Source organism: Lactuca serriola, chromosome 2 (assembly GCF_051521515.1).
Source record: "Lactuca serriola cultivar US96UC23 chromosome 2, Lser_US96UC23_V15, whole genome shotgun sequence".
NCBI lineage: Eukaryota > Viridiplantae > Streptophyta > Magnoliopsida > Asterales > Asteraceae > Lactuca > Lactuca serriola.
The window spans coordinates 131,272,401-131,294,043 of NC_136409.1; the positions used below are offsets into that span (position 1 = coordinate 131,272,401).

The following is a 21,643-nucleotide window of genomic DNA, read 5'->3' on the forward strand; positions in this document are numbered from 1 at the left end:
AGGCCTAACCATTTCTGTAGTCCAAACACTTTGTATCGTAATGTCTCATTAACAACTCAAGCCCAAAATACCAGAAACTAATTGATCCATCAAAACCCACTAATGGCCTAATTTTCCAAATTGGGCCCAACCCCATACGGGCCTTATATTAAGCCTATAATTCCCTTAATTATAAGTCAAAAGTCAAAGTCATCGGTCCGTGTAAACCCAACTCACCGAGTTGTCCTTCAATTTGTCGAGTTCCCCCATTATACGCACAGATCAGGAAAATTCGCATCAAGTCGCCGAGTTTTCCAGAAATCAAACAACTTAATGCATTAAGTCATTTCCATCAAATCTAGAAACTTCCATTCTTAGATCTCTTCCTAAATGATGACTACAAGGGTAGAGTTTCCAACTTTACCCTTAAAAACCACTATAATGAACCCAAACCCGAATTCTTGACTTAGTAGAGGGAGCTTAACCCATTAAGCCCTTAAACTCTCAAAACATACTCCCAAAACATAGATCTGGCATCCGAAGGCTAGATTATCACGTGAAGTTTCCAACTTTACGTTCATGCATGCAAGAAAGGAACTCTAGACCATTAAATGGCTTAATAAAGGACCCAATGCATGGATGGGATTTAGGACTTAGCAAATCTTGCAACTTTATGACAAGAGAGGTCCTAAAAGGTTCAGATCTAGCATAACAACCCCTAAAACCCTTATCCTTTGAACAACGTAACCAAACACCCAAAAAAATCAAACTAAAACATCCCACAAAGAGATCTAGAAGATAACAACACCGGTTTAGACTTTATATCTCAAAAGGGCTGCAACAAATGGGGAGTTTCTGGATCCAAGGCCTTCCTTCCAAACTAATAACCTTCATTCTTCATACCACTTCCAAAGATCACCAAAAACCAATGCTACAAGCTCACAACAAGCTCACGCACTAAATCGTGATTGGTAATACATGAATTTAGGGTTTTCTAGACAAGGAGGTTGGTAAGCAGGACAGCAAAGGGGGTTAAGGTTTTTAAATAGGGTGCAAAACCCTAAAATTAGGGTTTTCTTAAGCAGCGTCCCACTCCTCGAGTTTCATTATACCAACTCGACGTGTTGGTCCATAAAACACGTGCCCCACAAGCTTCCAACTCGTCGATTTTATTCCATTTACTCGACGAGTTGGCCCCTAACAAGGTAATTCATTTCCATAATTGACCTTCTAGATTTCGGATGGTAAAACATGCTTGTGGCATTGTCATCTTGGACATGTCAACAAGAAACGCATTGTCCAACTCCAAAGGGATGAAATGTTGGAATCATTTTACTTAAGGAAGGAAGATGCATGGAAGTCTTGTTTACTTGGAAAAATAACTAAATGACCTTTCCTTGCTTCTTGTGAAAGAGGTGAAGGATTGTTGGATCTGATACACACATATGTGTGTGGGTCCTTCAGATCAATTACAAAGGATGCAAATCGATTCTATGTGACTATTATTGATGATTATAGCAGATATGGATATATCTACTTAATCAAGCATAAGTCAAAAACCTTTGAAAAGTTCAAAGAACTCAAATAAGAAGTCGATAATCAATTGGGCAGGAAGATCAAGATGCTCAGATCTATTAGAGGCGGTGATTATCTTAGAATCGAGTTCCATGACTACCTCAAGGAATGTGGAATAGTTTCACAATTCACACCTCCTAGAACACCACAAGTGAATGGTGTGGCTGAGAGGTGTAATCGAACCTTTTTGGACATGGTTCGTTCATTTATGCGTCGAGCTTCACTTCCAATCTCATTCTGGGGGATGTCTTAGAGAATGCCGCCCATATTCTTAAACTTGTCCCAACAATGATGGTTGCGAAAACGCCTCACAAGATGTGGATAGGGAATGATCCCTCATTGGCATATACCAAGGTTTCGGGTTGTGAAGCTTTCATTAGACGAGAGCCTCATGACAAGCTTGAACCTCAAAGTGAGAGATGTATTTGTTGGATTTTGTATACTACAACATCCTATGGTATGTAGACAACCCTAAATGCTTTGGATCTTTTTTCTCTAATTATACATGCAATATTGTTTCCAAATCAATAGGCCTACGACTAGCATACAATTGACATAAACTACATCAAATACTAGTTAGGAGTTTACCTCTTTATGTAGCTTGTAGAACTTGTTGTATTTGGCCTTTAAGAACTTATCATCCCGAGTGTGATGCCTCAAACGGTTCACAACACACCTAGGACAATGGAGAATCTGATAGAGATGTTGCTAGCTCCAGAATCGGCTCTAATGAACTCCAACAACTCTAGTGTCCGATTTTGGGTGCTAAGGGAGTCCTTTTATAGTGTGGCATAGTCTAGGGTTACATCCATGCAAACCCTAATGCCTATCACCTTTCATATTACTTAGGCTCCATGGATTACACCTCCATGGACTATCCATGGATTACCATATTGGTTTAACCCATCCTAAATAACAGTTGGCCCACGCTATAAGAATCATTGATTTACCAAATCAATCCTCATATATTTAATTAGTCTCTTTTGATCACATAATTAATTCCAAATTAATTCTTGATTAATACTAATAAAATAATATGATTTCATATTAATATATTAGAACTTATAATATATTAATAAATCATAAGTGACCTCTTACTCAAGCATCCATCCTATTAAATTGCCATGGTGATATTCAACCCAAATGGACCATGCTACTCTAGGGTCAAGTACATACCAATTATAGTTATGGGCTTAGACACATAATCCAAAAGTCTCCCACTTGGATAAGTTTAATAACTATTATTGCAAGTACGACTCCAAAATCCCGACTAGCAATCTTAGCTCTTAAAAGTCACTAACGAACTCTAGTCTAGTCAATGACGCATCGATTAGATAAGGGATCATATATTCCTCCATTCTACAAGATATCATATGGACTGACACATGGATTATAATCATTCTCTCTGTCCATTTGTTGTTTCCTGATTTCCAATTTATGACGACCAACTAATTGAACAAATCAAATTAGTCCAGGCTTGGCAAAGCACTTAGGGTTGTCATCACTAAATCATCGAGGGGCTCATAGATACCGCTTTTATCCCACTTTGGGTAAATGAAATGGATAAACTTCGACTCAAATGCTTGCTTGTACTTACTCATCAAATCACACACAACAATATGTTTTATAACACCAAGTTACTGGTGCGTTTACATATGTCAATGTGCAACCCACTTGCAAACTACAACTCACATGTCTTGGTTTCAAGAATATAAGATATTATCGTCTCACAATCACTCGTGATAAAATCCATGAAGTGATTCAGATGAGTGTGGCTTTAATCCAATACAAGAATCTTATTCCAAAAGTACTCATGAACACTGCAACAAACTTGTGCTATGTCTAAACACCTTTAGACAATCTACAGACCCATTCATGACAGTCTAGCTTCAATACCTACTTACAAAGTATGATCGGCTGTGGATAGTTTGAATAACTTAGTTATTCGAGAAGTCAAAACAGGTAAAGTGAAACACAGTAATAATTGAATCCAATATGGTCTCAAAACTTTTAAATATAAATAAAACACCTTTTACATAGTCACCATATTGATTACACATTGTTCATTGTATAATGTTTCGATTGATCAACTTAATACTTGAATTAAAACAATAGTCATCCCATGCTCCAAGCATGCACGCTATCTTTTATCTATGGTCCTTACTTTGTGAAATTGATCAATTGTAAATATTTTCAATGACACTCATTTCACAATTCCAAATCCTTATGGTAAGTGTAAGAATACCATTTCTTTCCATTTACTGTAATCTGTTAGATTTTAAACTTATATGCAATGATCCTCTTGTAATGACTATGCACAAAAGTCATAGAGACTTGACAACAGACAGTACCAAGTATTCCAATGGAGAGCAATCCTATGGAAATGAAGTCTCACATTCAAAGTACATTCCTTTGAACATCCTTCTTGCATTAAGCTTTCTAATCTTACATAGATTTAACCAATAAGTTCCACCTATGGAAACATTTCCATATTCCCATTTAGACTATCACTTCTGAACAAGACTTGCCTCTTTTCAGAATATGTCAATACGGTCCTTCCAAAATTTACATTATCCTTCCCAGTGTCCATGAGCAATCAATCTTTGGTAAACCTCAGATTGTCCTCGACAATTGCTTAATCATTTTACTCATATCCAGTTCTAGTCATTTTCCCTCTTAATGCCCTAGGCATTTGGAAAAATGGAACACTTAAATATTATAGCATATGAATCGATCCTATACCTGAAACATATGGGATACGATTCATAATGTCTCACATAAAAGACATGATACTATACCAATCAGTTGCTATAACATTTCCATATATAGAATTTTCTTATGTCAAATATTTTCAACATGGCATTCATATATATCCTTTACTAAATTTGATTAAAATCTAAATCTAAGCTTTTAGATTTTAAATAAAGTATGAATTCCTCTCCCTAAATCATAGCAAAACAACTTTTCAAACCTTGCATCTTTGCAAATTGAAACTTTTGTTTTCTATAATTAACATTGCTAACTCACTACTCTTAACGTAATAATTGTGTTGCCACTAGAATAATAATTACATTCTTATTAGCATAATACTTATGCTCCCACTAGCTTTGACATGTACTCAGAAATCATCTGGACTTCTAAAAATCAATACTTATTGACTTCTTACCAAAGTTCAGATTTCTGATACGAGATGCTTCGATAAGACTTTATCTAGACTTCTCAAACCCATGCACCTTTCCTTAGATAGCTCACATGTGTGTCTAAACAATTTTAGAACTTACAGCAATAAGTCTCAAATGTTTAGACCTTTTCCATTTCTCACAATTCACACTATGAAGAGGGATGTTGTAATCATAATCGAATTTGAGAATACAAATATCAAAATTGATAACTATTTTAAATCTACTTAGTGAAAGCATTTCCTCACAATCTTTTTCATGAATTGGAGAGAAACCTTATGACACTTAGATTTTATGGTATATGTGTTCCTATTCATGTGAATTTGTCGTAACCTTAATCACAAGACAAGGTTAGTGACAAATCCAAACTCATATGCACTGAACAAGTTCAATCTTAATTTCTTGCCACGTGGTAGCACAAGGGCCTACCATTGCTTCCAAGTTGTTATACAAACAATTGAGCACTCATAGATCTCACATGCATAATCATCTTTAACTAGAATGGGCATAGAAACACGAATATGTCAACACGATAGGTTACAAACCTCGAGTCAAGTGTAAGTGATTAACAACAAGTTTACTCTTTATTAGTTCTTGAAACTTTTAAGGATCTTTAAGACTCCTATTGACCTCTTGACATATAAGATAAAAAAATATTCAATATTTAGTGCGGTTTCTTATCAAGAAAAACACTTCACACAATTGGTTTTAGTTGGTCTTTGTTTTATCCAAAACATCACAACTTACCAATCTCAAATGTACAAGAGTAGAAAACATTTTACTCTACATCTGATAAGTGTTATAAACCTTTCTTATGATTATGTCACTCGAGGCTCAGTCTTTGGAATGAAGTATGATTTATCTTCTTGATTTAACTATTTCAACAATTTTTGATTCCTCTTCTTGGTCACACAAATGCACCAAGGAGTCCTTGGAGGATCAATTGTGATATGATGTCATTATTATTAAGATAATCATAAAACACGATACTCAAGTACTCTCCTTTCTTTTCAGATTGGAGAAACTTTTATCTTTCTGTCTAATTTCATTCTTCTTATTCATTTTGCTATACATTGAAACTTTTCGAATGGTTCAGAACTTCACTTAATCTTGTAAGCATAACCATATTTACTAAACTTTTGTAAATCATAACGAATAGTCTTATCGTTCTTTGTGGTTGACCTGACCAGCACACAACCAAGTGTACTCGATCCCCTAGTCCTTCACTTGAGTCACATATACATGTGAACAAGGAATTAGTCTTAATTTGCCAAAGATGAAGTTCTCATTCATCACACAATACAAGTTGCATGATTCCAAGACTCTATCCAACTGAAACTTGGGTGATGATAATCTTTCCTTATTTGGTAAATTATGACACTACCACAAACAAAAGAATCAAATCCATTTTCCAATATTACTATCAATGGAAACATACAAGCAACAATTTTCACAAATGCCATTGTAAGGAAACTTAAAATAAGATAAATTTCAAAAATTTTCTTTATTTATAAAATTGCAGAAAACTTATCCTTACAATGCAAATACATATGAAAACTATGTTGTTATCTGTTCCTAAACAATCTATCAAAAACTCTTAAGCAGCAGCTCAAAATTCTGATCATCGAACCATGCGATTGAAATCCATCTCTTCACAATCAGAATCAGCTTACTCTTCCTTTAAGTTTCCTTTCATTTCTTCGATCCTACAAAACATCAAAATGTAATTACATTACATCATGTCTTAAGAATCTCCAATTAGGAACTTAATAGAGTTAGATAGTAGATTTTACCTGAAGTAGAGTCAAACATTTTGGCTTTACCATCCTTGCGATCTTTCAGGTAAATATGGCAGCTTCGCAACCAATGCGCCCTTCTCTTTGCAACAGAAACATATGGACTCTTTGTGAATAGTACATGGGACAATCACAAACTTAGCCTCTCTTTTTCCCTTTGTAAGAGAAATCTTTGATGGACTTCCAAATTTTCCATTGTCATTATCCATGGAAGTTTGGGAAGTAAATCTTCCAATCAAATTTGCTTTACCAGTGCGCCAAATCATTTCGGATTCAGCAACAATAAGCAAATAGGTAAGATTGATAAGGGTCATGTCATGATCTTTCATATAGTAGTCCTTAATGAACTCACTATACGACTCAGGGAAGCGACTGAAGAACCTAGTCAATAGCCAACTTCCTCGACACAACAATTCTTAACATTCCCAACCTGTCAATGTGTGACTTTATCTCCAAGACATGTGCATACACCGACCTTCCATATTGGTGTTTTCTAGCAAATTGGGCTTGAGTGACCTTGAGCCTTTCAAGTCTTTGAACTTGTGGGTTAGGGAGAATTATTGGAGGAGGTAGAGGAAGTGAAATATGATTTCCAGTCCCATTGATGCACGACAAAGGGATTAATCTTTCACCTTGATCGCTATGTGGGATATCATTTTTTACGAAGGCTTTTTTCCAAAAGGATAAGGTAGACCATAGTTGTCAAAACTAGAAATCTACAGGGGAGAAATTCAAGTTGGTTGATTTAAGTCCTTAATATAACACCCAAATGAAATATTAAGGCTAGGACCCAGCACAATATTTTACAATTCGGAAGAGGGATGCCGTAATCCATCTGCACAATATTTGAAGGTAGGTAAATGACGATTTACCAATTCCACCATGAAAAACGAAATTGAACATTAGGTTTTAAATGAATTGAAATTCCTAGATCTTTTGAGATTCATTGATATTTTCAATGGCATGTTTAATCTCGATTATGCCCTTCAAGTTAGTGACTGGAATACCGAGGATCACAAACAAGTTGTGAATAACCATGCAAACATCGAGTTCCATTGATCTATGAAAAACATCAAGCTACCCTTTTCCACCCTTGTTAGTCCAACTTAGTGTGTCGGTTAACCACACATGCTCCACTAACGACTTGGCAAGATACAAAGTGCAATTTCATGGATTAGCACCAAGTTCATATTTTTCCTAAGTAACTAAGATTGGGAATTTATAAGTGTTTAGTTACTTAGTATTTTCATTATACTACAATGAGAATTAATGTCCTATCCTACCCGTTCGGATAACGACCCTTCACTAGTAAAGAAAGCAGTGGGTGAGAGTCGACACCCTTTAAACCAACATTTTGTAGGCAGTAACCTTATACCCCCCCTTATAGACTGGCTTCGTGAATGAGGCCTACTAACGGTAAAACTGACTCTTTAACTTATACATATATAATTATTAAACTTTTAATTTTATATATAATATACGGGTGTATTTTAAACTTTTAAAATACTAGATGGTTTAATCTATTAATAAGTTATACTCTTAATTTAATTAAACTTAAATCATGTCATTATGGAATTATTAATTCTCTTTTAATTAAACACTTTAATTAATTTAATAAAGTCCAAAAGGTGCAATTTGAACTACTCAAATACTTTAAGGTTCTAAATATAAATATTCAAAATTAAAAACTACTTAATTAATTTTTTTAATTTATGAACCCAAGAGTTTCAGCTTTTAATTACAAGAGTTTCTTAAATTGAGACTTTTCAAATACCAAAACATGAGGGAAAGTTTTGTAACTCTTGAAAAACCTTTGATTTCCATAACTTATGAGTTTAATGTAGTTTTTATAGAAAAACTTTTCATGTTCCATAACTTGAGGACAAGTTATGGATGCGTTTAAAGAACATTTAGATCAATAGTTTAACAAATAAAAATTATCATATAATTTGTCTATGATCTAGTTAAACTTATAAGTCAAAACAATTCATATCAACAATTAACAAGAAATTAGCGTATCATTTAAACTAATACAAATCTTGAAATTTTGACAATTATCTTTTGATTGGATGAGGATAATCATTACCATACCAATAAAATCAAATTTTATGAACTAAAACATTTTGTGGTAATGATCCTAATCCAAAACAAACCAAAAGTCCGAAAAATCTGTCATTAGAAACATCAACTCGCAGAGTGCATGAACATGACTCGCCGAGTTGACATTTTACTGAGTGGACTCGTCGAGTCAGACAGTGGACTCGGCGAGTTCATCAGTCAGAGGCCAGAAAAAAAAATTCAGATTTGAATATTAAGCAAGCATCAAATATAATAAAAAAAACCATTCATGGCTTTGATACCACTGTTGGGTTTATATACTACAACATCCTACGGTGCGCATACAACCCTAAATGCTTTGGATCTATGCTTTCTCTAATTATACATGCAATATTTTTTCCAAAGCATTAGGCCTACAACTAGCATATAATTCACATAAACAACATAAAATACTAGTTAGGAGTTTACCTATTTATGTAGATTGTAGAACTTGTTGTATTTTGGACTTTAAAAACTTAGCACCCCAAGTGTGATGCCTCAAACGGTTCATAAGACACCTAGGACAAAGGAGAACTTGAGAGATATGTTGCTAGCTCCAAAATTGGTTCAAATGAACTCCAAGAATTATAGTGTCCGATTTTGGGTGCTAAGGGAGGCTTTTTATAGTGTAGCAAAGTCTAGGGTTACATCCATGCAAACCCTAATGCCCATGACCTTTCATATTACTTAGGCTCCATGGATTAAACCTCCATGGGCTATCCATGGATTACCATATTGGTTTAGCCCATCCTAAATAACAGTTGGCCCACACTATAAGAATTATTTATTTACCAAATCAATCTCCATATATTTAATTAGTCTCTTTTGATCACATAATTAATTCCAAATTAATTCTTGATCAATACTAATAAAATAATATGATTTCATATTAATATATTAGAACTTATAATATATTAATAAATCATAAGTGACCTCTTACTCAAGCATCCATCCTATTAAATTGTCATGGTGATATTCAACCCAAATGGACCATGCTACTCTCGGGTCAAGTACATACCAATTATAGTTATGGGCTTAGACAGCTAATCCAATAGTATTTTCATCGGCTACCCACAAAAGTCCTTTGGATATTTGTTCTAAAGACCTACTGAAAACGTGGTTTTCGTAGCACGAAGGGGACTATTTCGTGAGAGAAAGCTCATATATCCAAAGAGGACAGTGGGAGTATAATTGATCTTGAAGAAATTCAAGAGTCAAACGATGAAGGAACCTCTAAGCCTGATGTGGCTCAACATGAGGAAGAAATATCAGTTCAACCAATTGACAAGTCATTACCTCTTACACGTTCCAGTAGTGTTAGAATGCCACTTGAGTCTTATGGTTTCCATATTACTATAGATGGTGATATGTTTATCAGTGATAGTACACTGGTAAATGGATGAACCTTCTAACTATAAGGAAACTATGGCGGACCCTGAGTCTATAAAATGGAAAGAGGAAATGGACAGCGAGATCAAGTCCATGTATGACAATAAAGTTTGGAATTTCGTTGAAAATGTACCAGGCCTGTAACATCCCCCTCTGGCACGTATCACAATATTGTCCGCTTTGGGCCACTCGGCACGAGGACTTCCCAGGGGGTCACCCATCCTGGTACTACTCCCGCCCGAGCACGCTTAACTGCAGAGTTCTTATGGGATCTGCTGCCCTCACGGCTTTAAAACGCGTTGTGACAAGGAAGGTATCTAAACCCCTTATATGGAGATGTTTTGTTCTCCTTCCAAGCCGATGTGGGATCAGATCTAACCCACTTTCACCCCCCGTTATAGGGTTCGACGTCCCCATCGAACAAATCGACCCGTGCCCTGACTCTGATACCATTTGTAACATCCCCCTCTGGCACGTATCACAATATTGTCCGCTTTGGGCCACTCGGCACGAGGACTTCCCAGGGGGTCACCCATCCTGGTACTACTCCCGCCCGAGCACGCTTAACTGCAGAGTTCTTATGGGATCTGCTGCCCTCACGGCTTTAAAACGCGTTGTCACAAGGAAGGTATGGAGATGTTTTGTTCTCCTTCCAAGCCGATGTGGGATCAGATCTAACCCACTTTCACTTGAAACGACCCAAAAATACGACCCAAAAATTTCTTTAAAAACATTACTAAAACTGGATTTATAAAACGTATCATAAATCAAACATAACTTTCGAGTATTAAATTCAAAACATAATATCATTATCAGAGTCAAACATTCCCAGGCTAACTGACTATGGTGTGTGCTCTGCAATCTTCCCGAGCTCCTCTTTTGAAAACCGAGTACCTGAAACCAAAACTGAAAACCATAAGCACGAAGCTTAGTGAGCTCCCCCAATCTACCACATACCATAAAATAACATATCAAGCACATGCGGGGATCTTGCCCCTCCATCGAACCGAATTCCGAAGCTGACATCGGACCGAAGTCCGAAGCTAACTGACTGGGGCCTTGCCCCCTCCATCGGACCGGAGTCCGAAGCTAACTGACTGGGACCTTGTCCCCTCCATCGGACCGAAGTCCGAAGCTAACTGACTGGGGCCTTGCCCCCTCCATCGGACCGAAGTCCGAAGCTGACATTGGACCGAAGTCCGCAGCTGACTGGGACCTTGTCCCCTACATCGAACCGAAGTCCGAAGCTGACATCGGACCGAAGTCCGAAGCTGACTGGGACCTTGTCCCCTACATCGGACCGAAGTCCGAAGCTGACATCGGACCGAAATCCAAAGCTGACTGGGACCTTGTCCCCTACATCGGACCGAAGTCCGAAGCTGACTGAACATAGCATAAACATATCACTAGCATGAACACACATAAATCCTGTCTGAGCCACGAAGGCATCAAACATGCTAACTACTGCATCGGATCAAAATCCGGATACTACTGCTAGCTAAACGGGTCGGCATTGTGGCCTTAGACCCGTTCCTACTGGAAGGAAACTCACCTGAACTGTTGAGCCCTGCTGATAAACCTCTGGCTGCTACTCGACAATCCCCTGAACCGGTGCTCCTCTAGCTCTCCGAGCTATCAATATACATATAACACTTAGTCTGACAGTCAACTAAGTCAACTCTGGACAAAGTCAACCTTCCAGGTCAACCCTACTCGCCGAGTCTTCCTAAAGACTCGCCGAGTTCATAAGCTCAAGGTCTTTCTTATTCGCGACCCGACTCGCCGAGTCAGTCCATGACTCGCCGAGTCCAACTAGTTCCAAGTCCTGTCGTGACCAACTCGCTGAGTCACCACTCGACTCACTGATTCGAGTCTCAACTCAAAGGGTTTAGGGTTTCGCGATCTGACTCGCCGAGTCCAAGACAATCTTCAACCAACTCTTCGAGTTGCTCGCCCAACTCGCCGAGTCCATGCCTAACTTCAACCGACTCGACGAGCTGTTCATCCTACTCGTCGAGTTCCTCCTCATCTTCAAGCTACTCGCCGAGTCCACTCGAAGGACTCGCCGAGTCTATTCAGTCCTCAATCCATGCAGTGGCTTTTCGAGCCAAACAGAACTTCCAACTCATAGATCCATACTTCTAGGGCCTATTCCCCACGTAAAGTGGCAAACTTTACGTGTAGATTGAGAGATCTATGCTCAATACACACTAAACTAGGGTTTATGGCAAACATACTTCTTCAACATACCAAGGGCTGATACTTTAGGGGATTCAAGACCAAAACCAACATGGATCTGAGGTAGCAATCTCAGATCTGAACCTCCAACTCGAATTGGTTACATATCATACCAACAGTGACCAAAACTCACACATAAGAATAGATCTAGATGCAAAGGGAGTCCAAGCAACAGCTGATTACCTCCAATTGGTCTGAAATGACTCCACAATCCCAGATCCACAGTCCCTTCTTGCACCTCCAAGGTCTTTCTTCCTCATCCAAGCTTTAGTGCATTCTTCAAAGCAAGATCTAGCTCAAAAACGGATATGGCGGCTAGGGTTTGGTGTTCTGGGGTAGAGAGGCAGTAAAGGAACCCTAGGAAAGAGAATGAGACGCTTAAATAGGCTCCAAGTCCCGGATTTAGGGTTTTCCTCGATCAGACCCAACTCGTCGAGTCTCCTTGGCCGACTCGCCGAGTCGGTCGCTCACACCTCGACCCGGATCCCGCTCGGACTCGCCGAGTCCCTCCATGGACTCGCCGAGTCTCTCCTTAAAACTGAGGTCTTCTTTCTTTTCTTGACTTTCCAAACTTTGGGGTGTTACAACTCTCCCCCACTTAAACTAAACTTCGTCCTCGAAGTTTGCTATGACCAACTGTCCTGCGAACTGCCCCCAACTCTCTATCTGGAAAACTAACACCCTTCTGTCCGACACTCCAGCCACTCACCATGCCGATCATTACCGTTGGAACATACTGGATCCTTCTCTTTTCCATAATTTCCTCAACGTTACTTCCTCCGACTGAAAATCCTGCTGCCTCCCATCCGCCTACCGGATGCACTGAGACTATTCTGGTCTAACCAATCTCCCGATATCTGAGTTACCGGACTCCTACCGGTCACTACACTCCATCGCAAACTCCTAGTCTCTTCCAGCGACTCCTGAAGATACATCGACTATCTATAACTGTTCTATCCATTCTGCCGCTCATACTGAAACGATGCTGCTGGAACCAGCTCGCTTTTATCCCACCTGATTACTCATCTCCTACTAACTCGAGCCTTCCCTCCTGAATGAAAAGCTACCTGCCTAGCTATCCTTACAGATCACTTATACTCGGCAAAAGGCTCAACTGATCCTGCTGAGAGGGACTTGCCATTTCCAAATCAACCAACTATACCGTCAGCACTTGCATTCCAACACAAATACGAATACTGTCCCAAAACTCTGAAACCTTCCAAACACTGAACTGCCTGCAGTACTGAACATGCCTGAAACTCTAAGCTGCCTGAAACGCTGAACCGACTGAAACGCTGAACGGCCTGAAACACTAAACTGGCTGAAACACTGAGCTGCCTGAAAACACTGAACCGACTGAAACGCTGAACGCCCTGAAAGACTGATCTGACTGAAATACTGAGTTCCAGCTCAACCGTAGAGTCGAAGGACTCATCACTCAGTCGTTCCCATGACTTCTAAACAAAATCTTTCTCTGGAGCTCATTTCCACTAGTTATCCTGTCACTGCGGCTCTAACAATTTTCCGATCCAACCAATCGGGTCCATACGTCACATCCTGACATCATCAATTCCACGACTAACAACATGATGGCTCCCAAACTGACGGTAGCCCTTAACATACCCGAACCCCAACGGTCCACTGCTACTCTGATCTCATAATTGATGTAACGATCTATAGCCGAAATTGCTGACTTAGCCATAACTGAACCATTTGGGAAATCCGAAATCTAACCTGTGGATTCCCATATCCTCGCTGCTGCACTAGAACTGGTGGGTACTACTACTTTCCCACGTCCAACACGCGCTCATGCCACCTACCAATTTGATAAAGGCTGCGACTACGCTCGTGGACTTACAACTCTCTAGTACTATCTGGCTACTAGTGAATGCTACGGCCACCCCCGCAGACTTAAAACACCACTACTACTATCTGACTGCTAGTGAATGCTACGGCTACCCCCGCAGACTTACAACACTACTACTACTATCTGACCGCTAGTGAATGCTACGGCTACCCCCCGCAGACTTACAACACTACTACTACTATCTGATTGCTAGTGAATGATACGGCTACCCCCGCAGACTTACAACACTACTACTACTCTATCCCGAGGACATCCTGACTATCCCTAGTCCCGCTAGTGATTCCTCATCTCGATTTCTCAAACCAGCCCTCAGTCTTTGAATTCTGCATCATCCTCGACATCTTATATCCTTGATATACTTAGCGCTTCGTCGAGGAATTCTTCGGCTTGGTTCCCAAACCCACCGTCTACTAATCCGGATACAAGAAGCTATTGTTGGGAAGTTTCCAACCTCCCAACTCCTGAATCTATGCAACCTGCATGCTGCCTCAGACACTGGCTACTAATACGAAAACATCTCTTGTTACCCGTTCTCAGGATCCTCATTCCGACTCACTTGAGTCCGACAGGTGGTCCTCCAATCCTGGATTCCCAACCAGCTTCTAACCATCTCGATTACAGGAACTAACCGCTGGGAAAAGTTCTCGAACTCCCAATTCTGAACTTCTCAATCCATCCATCACTGTGCTACTACCATTTCTTCTCAGAGGCTACGCACTCATTCTGGGTCTACGTGACTCTTATCCATGTATACCCGGAGGGTTCTCGCCCACTTCGATCCTGCTTACCCCTTGCTGCTTCACACTCAAAAGAGATCCTGATCTTCACTACCATTCCAAAACATCTACTGGGGAACCCAAGCCCGCCAGGTAGGAATTTGACCAATCCATCCAAATCACTAACCACTCCGAACTAGCGAAACGAACCAAATCTCTCCCAACCATGCAACAGTTACTGCATCCTCCGAAACCTTCTCCATAAGAGCACATCCCCTAACTACCAACCAATTATCCGAGGTATGCAAATGGCATATAACATAATCACAAGCAAGCCACACTATAACACAACACTTATACCACAAATTGATGCAGAACCATAACCATATAACCATGACATAAGCTGACAGAAAAGCAAAAGTTACGTACCTTCATTACTCAATGCTGTTCGAATCCCTGCTGAAATCTACCGGAAAACTCGGCTCTGAGCCGTAGGCACCCTTGCCCGGCCTCGACAACTGCTGGCGGTACTTGAAGTCCCAAGGGCAGGAGCTGGCACCTGCCCTGCTGGATACAAACTCGGACAGTGGGCCTTCTTGTGGCCCCTCTGACTGTAATGGAAACATAACGGATCAGGTCCCTGGGCGATGGTAACAACACAGTCTCTGCTGAAATGACCAATCTGGCCGCACTTGAAACACCCAGCATCGCCACCACTTCTACGCCTACACACACCCATGTGCGTCCTTCTGCACTTCCCGCATCGACTGCGGCTCTGATAGTTCCTCGTCCTCAAATCTGAACCCTTGAGCCTCTTACCCGAACCTGTGGCTACCTGAGTCTCATCCATTTTCCTCTTCCCTTCCGACTTCCTGCCCGACTCTCGCTCCTGCATTACCCCAACGGCAATGCCTGCTGACTGAACAACAGATGTCTGATCCTGAAGCCTCGCTATCAATCTGTCAGTGATCCTAACGACCATGTCGGGCAGATCCTGGCGAATGGATCGCGAAACTTCCTCAACTATCCAATCATGCAATGGTCTCTCTTGGAGACAGAATGCCCCACTCACCCCTGCCCCCTGATGGCAGGAACTAGAAATGGGATCTCCCTCCCTGATGGATCCCTGAACTCCATAAGATTCGGGACCTAGACGAGCCCCAATCTGTCCTGAATCTAACCCGGCCTTAAAGGCCTCAAGATGACTGTCCATGAGCTCCACAATGGCCTCTCTAACTGAACCGAAAATCACTGGAGTCTGATCAATGATGTTGCGCATAATCTCTGCGGAAATGAAATCCCTCATCTGATCATCAAGCTGCCCGGCTCTGAAGCCCGAGCCAGACCCCTCCTCGACACCTGAACTGCTAACTGGTATCTCGCGTAACGTCACCATGCTGAAAATATAACAATTCCTGATCAATTTACACACTACTGCTGAGGGATCTCTCACATACTCTACTAGTTCCTTTGTTTTGCCTCGGCCCCTCTTGAATCGAGTACAGATCCTCTGCTTTCAGTAGTATGGGCCCCTACTACCTTCCACATCTATCCGTACTTTCCTCAAGAGTTACCTCAACTCCACCAAGTCCCCTTTACTCTTCTACTGATCTCTGCTACTCTCATCCTAGGCTTGCCCTAGGGAACCTCTGACTCTACCCAAACAGTCCTCAACTGCTGAAGGCCTCCTAGTAATGCCAATTAGTCACCACCTGAATACCATCACATGTGACGAGGCTCAGATAATCCTTCAAGTAAAAGAATCGTCCGTACAACGGTTGGACTCAGACAAGAGCTGCGCAGTAGGGCCAAATCCAGCACTCTGAGATTATTCAACCCTGATCATATGTGATGTGATGTATTCACCTAATGGCTAACTCCCATCACTCAGAGTCCCACAAAGCACAAAGCAAGCAGCATTCGGATAAAGGAAACGTACTCATGCAAAACTATTCTCATAACAGGAAACTGCACTAGCATACAATGCTAAGCTCGCGCTACCAGGCATAACCTAAACAGGCTATCCTACTGTTGTCTACTCAATACTAGCATGCAATTCTCATAAAGCTGAACACATAAAGCAGGCACATAAGGCATCATCCTAGATCCTTAGTCCTATTCTAGCGTGCTGTTCTACTGAAGCTGGAACTGAAACTGAAACTGAAACTGATACTGAAACTGATATTGATAATCATAATATAACTTGTATGGGTAAATTAGGAGTACTTACTTGAGCTCGGCTGATTGCATGCACCACACCCTTTTCTCTTTTCAAAACTCTTTTTGCTTTTTCTAAAATTGTTTTCTTTTCTCAAAATTCTTTTGTAATTATGATTTTTCTTTTGAAAACTATATACCACTTCCTTAGTTTGAGTTCAGACACACTCATGAGTGCGCCCGAATCCCTCAAACCAAGGCTCTGATACCAACTTGAAACGACCCAAAAATACGACCCAAAAATTTCTTTAAAAACATTACTAAAACTGGATTTATAAAACATATCATAAATCAAACATAACTTTCGAGTATTAAATTCAAAACATAATATCATTATCAGAGTCAAACATTCCCAGGCTAACTGACTATGGTGTGTGCTCTGCAATCTTCCCGAGCTCCTCTTTTGAAAACCGAGTACCTGAAACCAAAACTGAAAACCGTAAGCACGAAGCTTAGTGAGCTCCCCCAATCTACCACATACCATACAATAACATATCAAGCACATACGGGGGCCTTGCCCCCTCCATCGAACCGAATTCCGAAGCTGACATCGGACCGAAGTCCGAAGCTAACTGACTGGGGCCTTGCCCCCTCCATCGGACCGGAGTCCGAAGCTAACTAACTGGGACCTTGTCCCCTCCATCAGACCGAAGTCCGAAGCTAACTGACTGGGGCCTTGCCCCCTCCATCGGACCGAAGTCCGAAGCTGACATTGGACCGAAGTCCGAAGCTGACTGGGACCTTGTCCCCTAAATCAAACCGAAGTCCGAAGCTGACTGGGACCTTGTCCCGTACATCGGACCAAAGTCCGAAGCTGACATCGGACCGAAATCCGAAGCTGACTGGGACCTTGTCCCCTACATCGGACCGAAGTCCGAAGCTGACTGAACATAGCATAAACATATCACTAGCATGAACACACATAAATCATGTCTGAGCCACGAAGGCATCAAACATGCTAACTACTGCATCGGATCAAAATCCGGATACTACTGCTAGCTAAACGGTCTGGCATTGTGGCCTTAGACCCGTTCCTACTGGAAGGAAACTCACCTGAACTGCTGAGCCCTGCTGATAAACCTCTGGCTGCTACTCGACAATCCCCTGAACCGCTGCTCCTCTAGCTCTCCGAGCTATCAATATACATATAACACTTAGTCTGACAGTCAACTAAGTCAACTCTGGACAAAGTCAACCTTCCAGGTCAACCCTACTCGCCGAGTCTTCCTAAAGACTCGCCGAGCTCATAAGCTCAAGGTCTTTCTTATTCGCGACCCGACTCGCCGAGTCAGTCCATGACTCGCCGAGTCCAACTAGTTCCAAGTCCTGTCCTTACCAACTCGCTGAGTCACCACTCGACTCACTGATTCGAGTCTCAACTCAAAGGGTTTAGGGTTTCGCAATCTGACTCGCCGAGTCCAAGAACAGACTCGCCGAGTCCAAGACAATCTTCAACCAACTCTTCGAGTTGCTCGCCCAACTCGCCGAGTCCATGCCTAACTTCAACCGACTCGACGAGCTGTTCATCCTACTCGTCGAGTTCCTCCTCATCTTCAAGCTACTCGCCGAGTCCACTCGAAGGACTCGCCGAGTCTATTCAGTCCTCAATCCATGCAGTGGCTTTTCGAGCCAAACAGAACTTCCAACTCATAGATCCATACTTCTAGGGCCTATTCCCCACGTAAAGTGGCAAACTTTACGTGTAGATTGAGAGATCTATGCTCAATACACACTAAACTAGGGTTTATGGCAAACATACTTCTTCAACATACCAAGGGATGATACTTTAGGGGATTCAAGACCAAAACCAACATGGATCTGAGGTAGCAATCTCAGATCTGAACCTCCAACTCGAATTGGTTACATATCATACCAATAGTGACCAAACTCACACATAAGAATAGATCTAGATGCAAAGGGAGTCCAAGCAACAGCTTATTACCTCCAATTGGTCTGAAATGACTCCACAATCCCAGATCTACAGTCCCTTCTTGCACCTCCAAGGTCTTTCTTCCTCATCCAAGCTTTAGTGCATTCTTCAAAGCAAGATCTAGCTCAAAAACGGATATGGCGGCTAGGGTTTGGTGTTCTGGGGTAGAGAGGCAGTAAAGGAACCCTAGGAAAGAGAATGAGACGCTTAAATAGGCTCCAAGTCCCGGATTTAGGGTTTTCCTCGATCAGACCCAACTCGTCGAGTCTCCTTGGCCGACTCGCCGAGTCGGTCGCTCACACCTCGACCCGGATCCCGCTCGAACTCGTCAAGTCCCTCCATGGACTCGCCGAGTCTCTCCTTAAAATTGAGGTCTTCTTTCTTTTCTTGACTTTCCAAACTTTGGGGTGTTACAAGGCCATAAGACAGTTAGGTGGAAATGGATCTTCAAGAAGAAGACCGACATGGACGGAAAGGTACACACTTTTAAGGCTCGACTGGTTTCGAAGGGCTTTACACAAACCCCAAGGATTGACTATGATGAGACCTTCTCACCAATAGTTAAGACTAATTATATTAGGGTAATGTTAGATATAGTTACGTTTCATGACGATGAATTTGCAAGATGGATGTCAGAATCACTTTTATTAATGGGAAGATGGATGAGGATGTTTACATGAATCAGCTAGAGGGTTTTTTCGATGCTAAGTAGCCCAATAGAGTGTGTAAGCTTGTGAAATCAATCTATGGATTGAAACAAGCTTCTTGCAGATGGAATCTTTGCTTTGACAAGAAAGTTAAAGAGTTTGGCTTCTCTATAAGCGAGGATGAATCTTGTGTATATGTCAAAGATAGTGGGAATATAGTGACCTTCCTGGTATTGTATGTTGATGACATACTCCTTATAGGAAACAGCATTCCAACCTTGCAAGAAGTTAAATCTTGGCTTGGAAAGTGTTTCACTATGAAGGATCTGGGAGAAGCTGCTTATATCCTAGGTGTAAGGATTTTTAGAAATAAGAGTAAAAGACTAATTGGACTTAGTCAAAGTACTTATTTGGATAAAGTATTTAAAAATTTAAGCAAGGAGAATTCCAAGAAAGGACAGTTTCCTATCTAGAGAAATACCAAACTGAGTAAGACTTAGAGTCCGAGTAATGATGCCGAGATAGCAAAAATGACTCGGGTTCCATATGCTTCTGTCATTGGATCGATCATGTAAACTATGACATGTACTCACCCTGACGTGGATTTTGCTTTGAGCATAGTTAGTCGATATCAGGGAAATCTGGGTAAAGCTCATTGGATAGCAGTTAAGAATATTCTTAAGTATCTGCGAAGAACTAAGGACTGGGTCCTTGTGCTTGGTGGCAGTGATGAATTTAGAGTAACTGGGTATACTGACGCCCGTTTTTCAGAAAGACAAAGAAAACTTTCATTCTCAGTCTGGATGGGTATTTACCCTTAATGGAGGAGCAGTAACTTGGAAAAGTTCCAAACAGGAGACTGTGGCTGATTCAACCTGTGAATCAGAGTGCATAGTTGTAAGCAAAGCATCAAAGGGGGCTATATGGTTGAAGAAGTTCATCAGAGATCTTGGAGTTGCTCCAGCAATAAAGTAACCATTGGAGATTTTCTATGATAATGAAGGAGAGGTTGCCTTAACCAAGGAACCAAGAGATCATAGCAGATCTAGACATATCAATAGAAAATACCACTTTATCAGACATCGAGAAGAAGAACGAAACCTCGTCATGAAGAGGGTATCATCGGATCTTGCAGATCCCCTCACAATGGGTATGAGTAGGGTTAAGCACGTTCAGCAAGCAATGAGCATTGATCTGAAGGATGATACTATTTTTAGTAGTTAGATAGACATTTAGAAACTTGTAATAAAGTAGATGTAATTGACTTTTCATGATTAAATAATAGAGTTTTATTTATGAGTGTTGTTTACTATCTTTTCTCAATTGTTTATTATTATGTTTCATTTTTGCATGTTTTACTTTCTGAATAATTGGATTATTCAAACATCCACAGTCGATCATACTTTTGGAAGTAAGTAGTGAATCAAGACCATCATGAATCAGACTATTGATTGTCTAAGAGTTTAGACATAGCAAGGATTTGGTGCAGTATTCATGAGTACTTTTGAAACGGGGATTTTAAGTATCAGATTAACCCACGCTCATAGAATTACTTCATGGAATTTATCAAAATTAATTCTGAGATGATAATATCTTATGATCTTTAAACTGAGATATATGAGTTATTGTTTACAAGTTGGTTGTGCATTGATGATACGTAAATGCATCAGTAACTTGATGTTATAAAACATATTGTTGGGCATGATTTAATGAGTGAATAGTACAAGCATATAAGTCAAATTTTATCTATTCCTTTTTCCATAACAGGAAAAAGCGATATCTTGGGCCCCTCGATGATTTGGTGTTGACTTATGTGTCGGGACCGACCAGGACTAAATTGATATATTTGATTATAGTTCTTTATCATTTCAAATCGTAAATCGAGAAACAAAGTATTGGACAATGAGATTCAATCAGTTCCATGTTGCTTGTCCATATGACATCTTGCAGAATGGAGGATTATATGATCACTTATCTTAGGACACATTAATGACTAGGTTAGAGTTCGACAAC

At 40.6% G+C, this 21,643-nt stretch overlaps 1 long non-coding RNA gene across 1 annotated transcript; it reads right to left on the reverse strand.

The window, feature by feature from the left end:
- Positions 1-17,388: 17,388 nt before the first annotated feature.
- LOC145090456 (uncharacterized) lies at positions 17,389-19,068 on the reverse strand. The gene is made up of 3 exons (XR_013701586.1): positions 18,996-19,068; positions 18,107-18,186; positions 17,389-17,471 (listed from the first exon to the last, which is right to left on the reverse strand). It is a non-coding gene; the product is annotated as an uncharacterized LOC145090456 (long non-coding RNA).
- Positions 19,069-21,643: the final 2,575 nt, after the last annotated feature.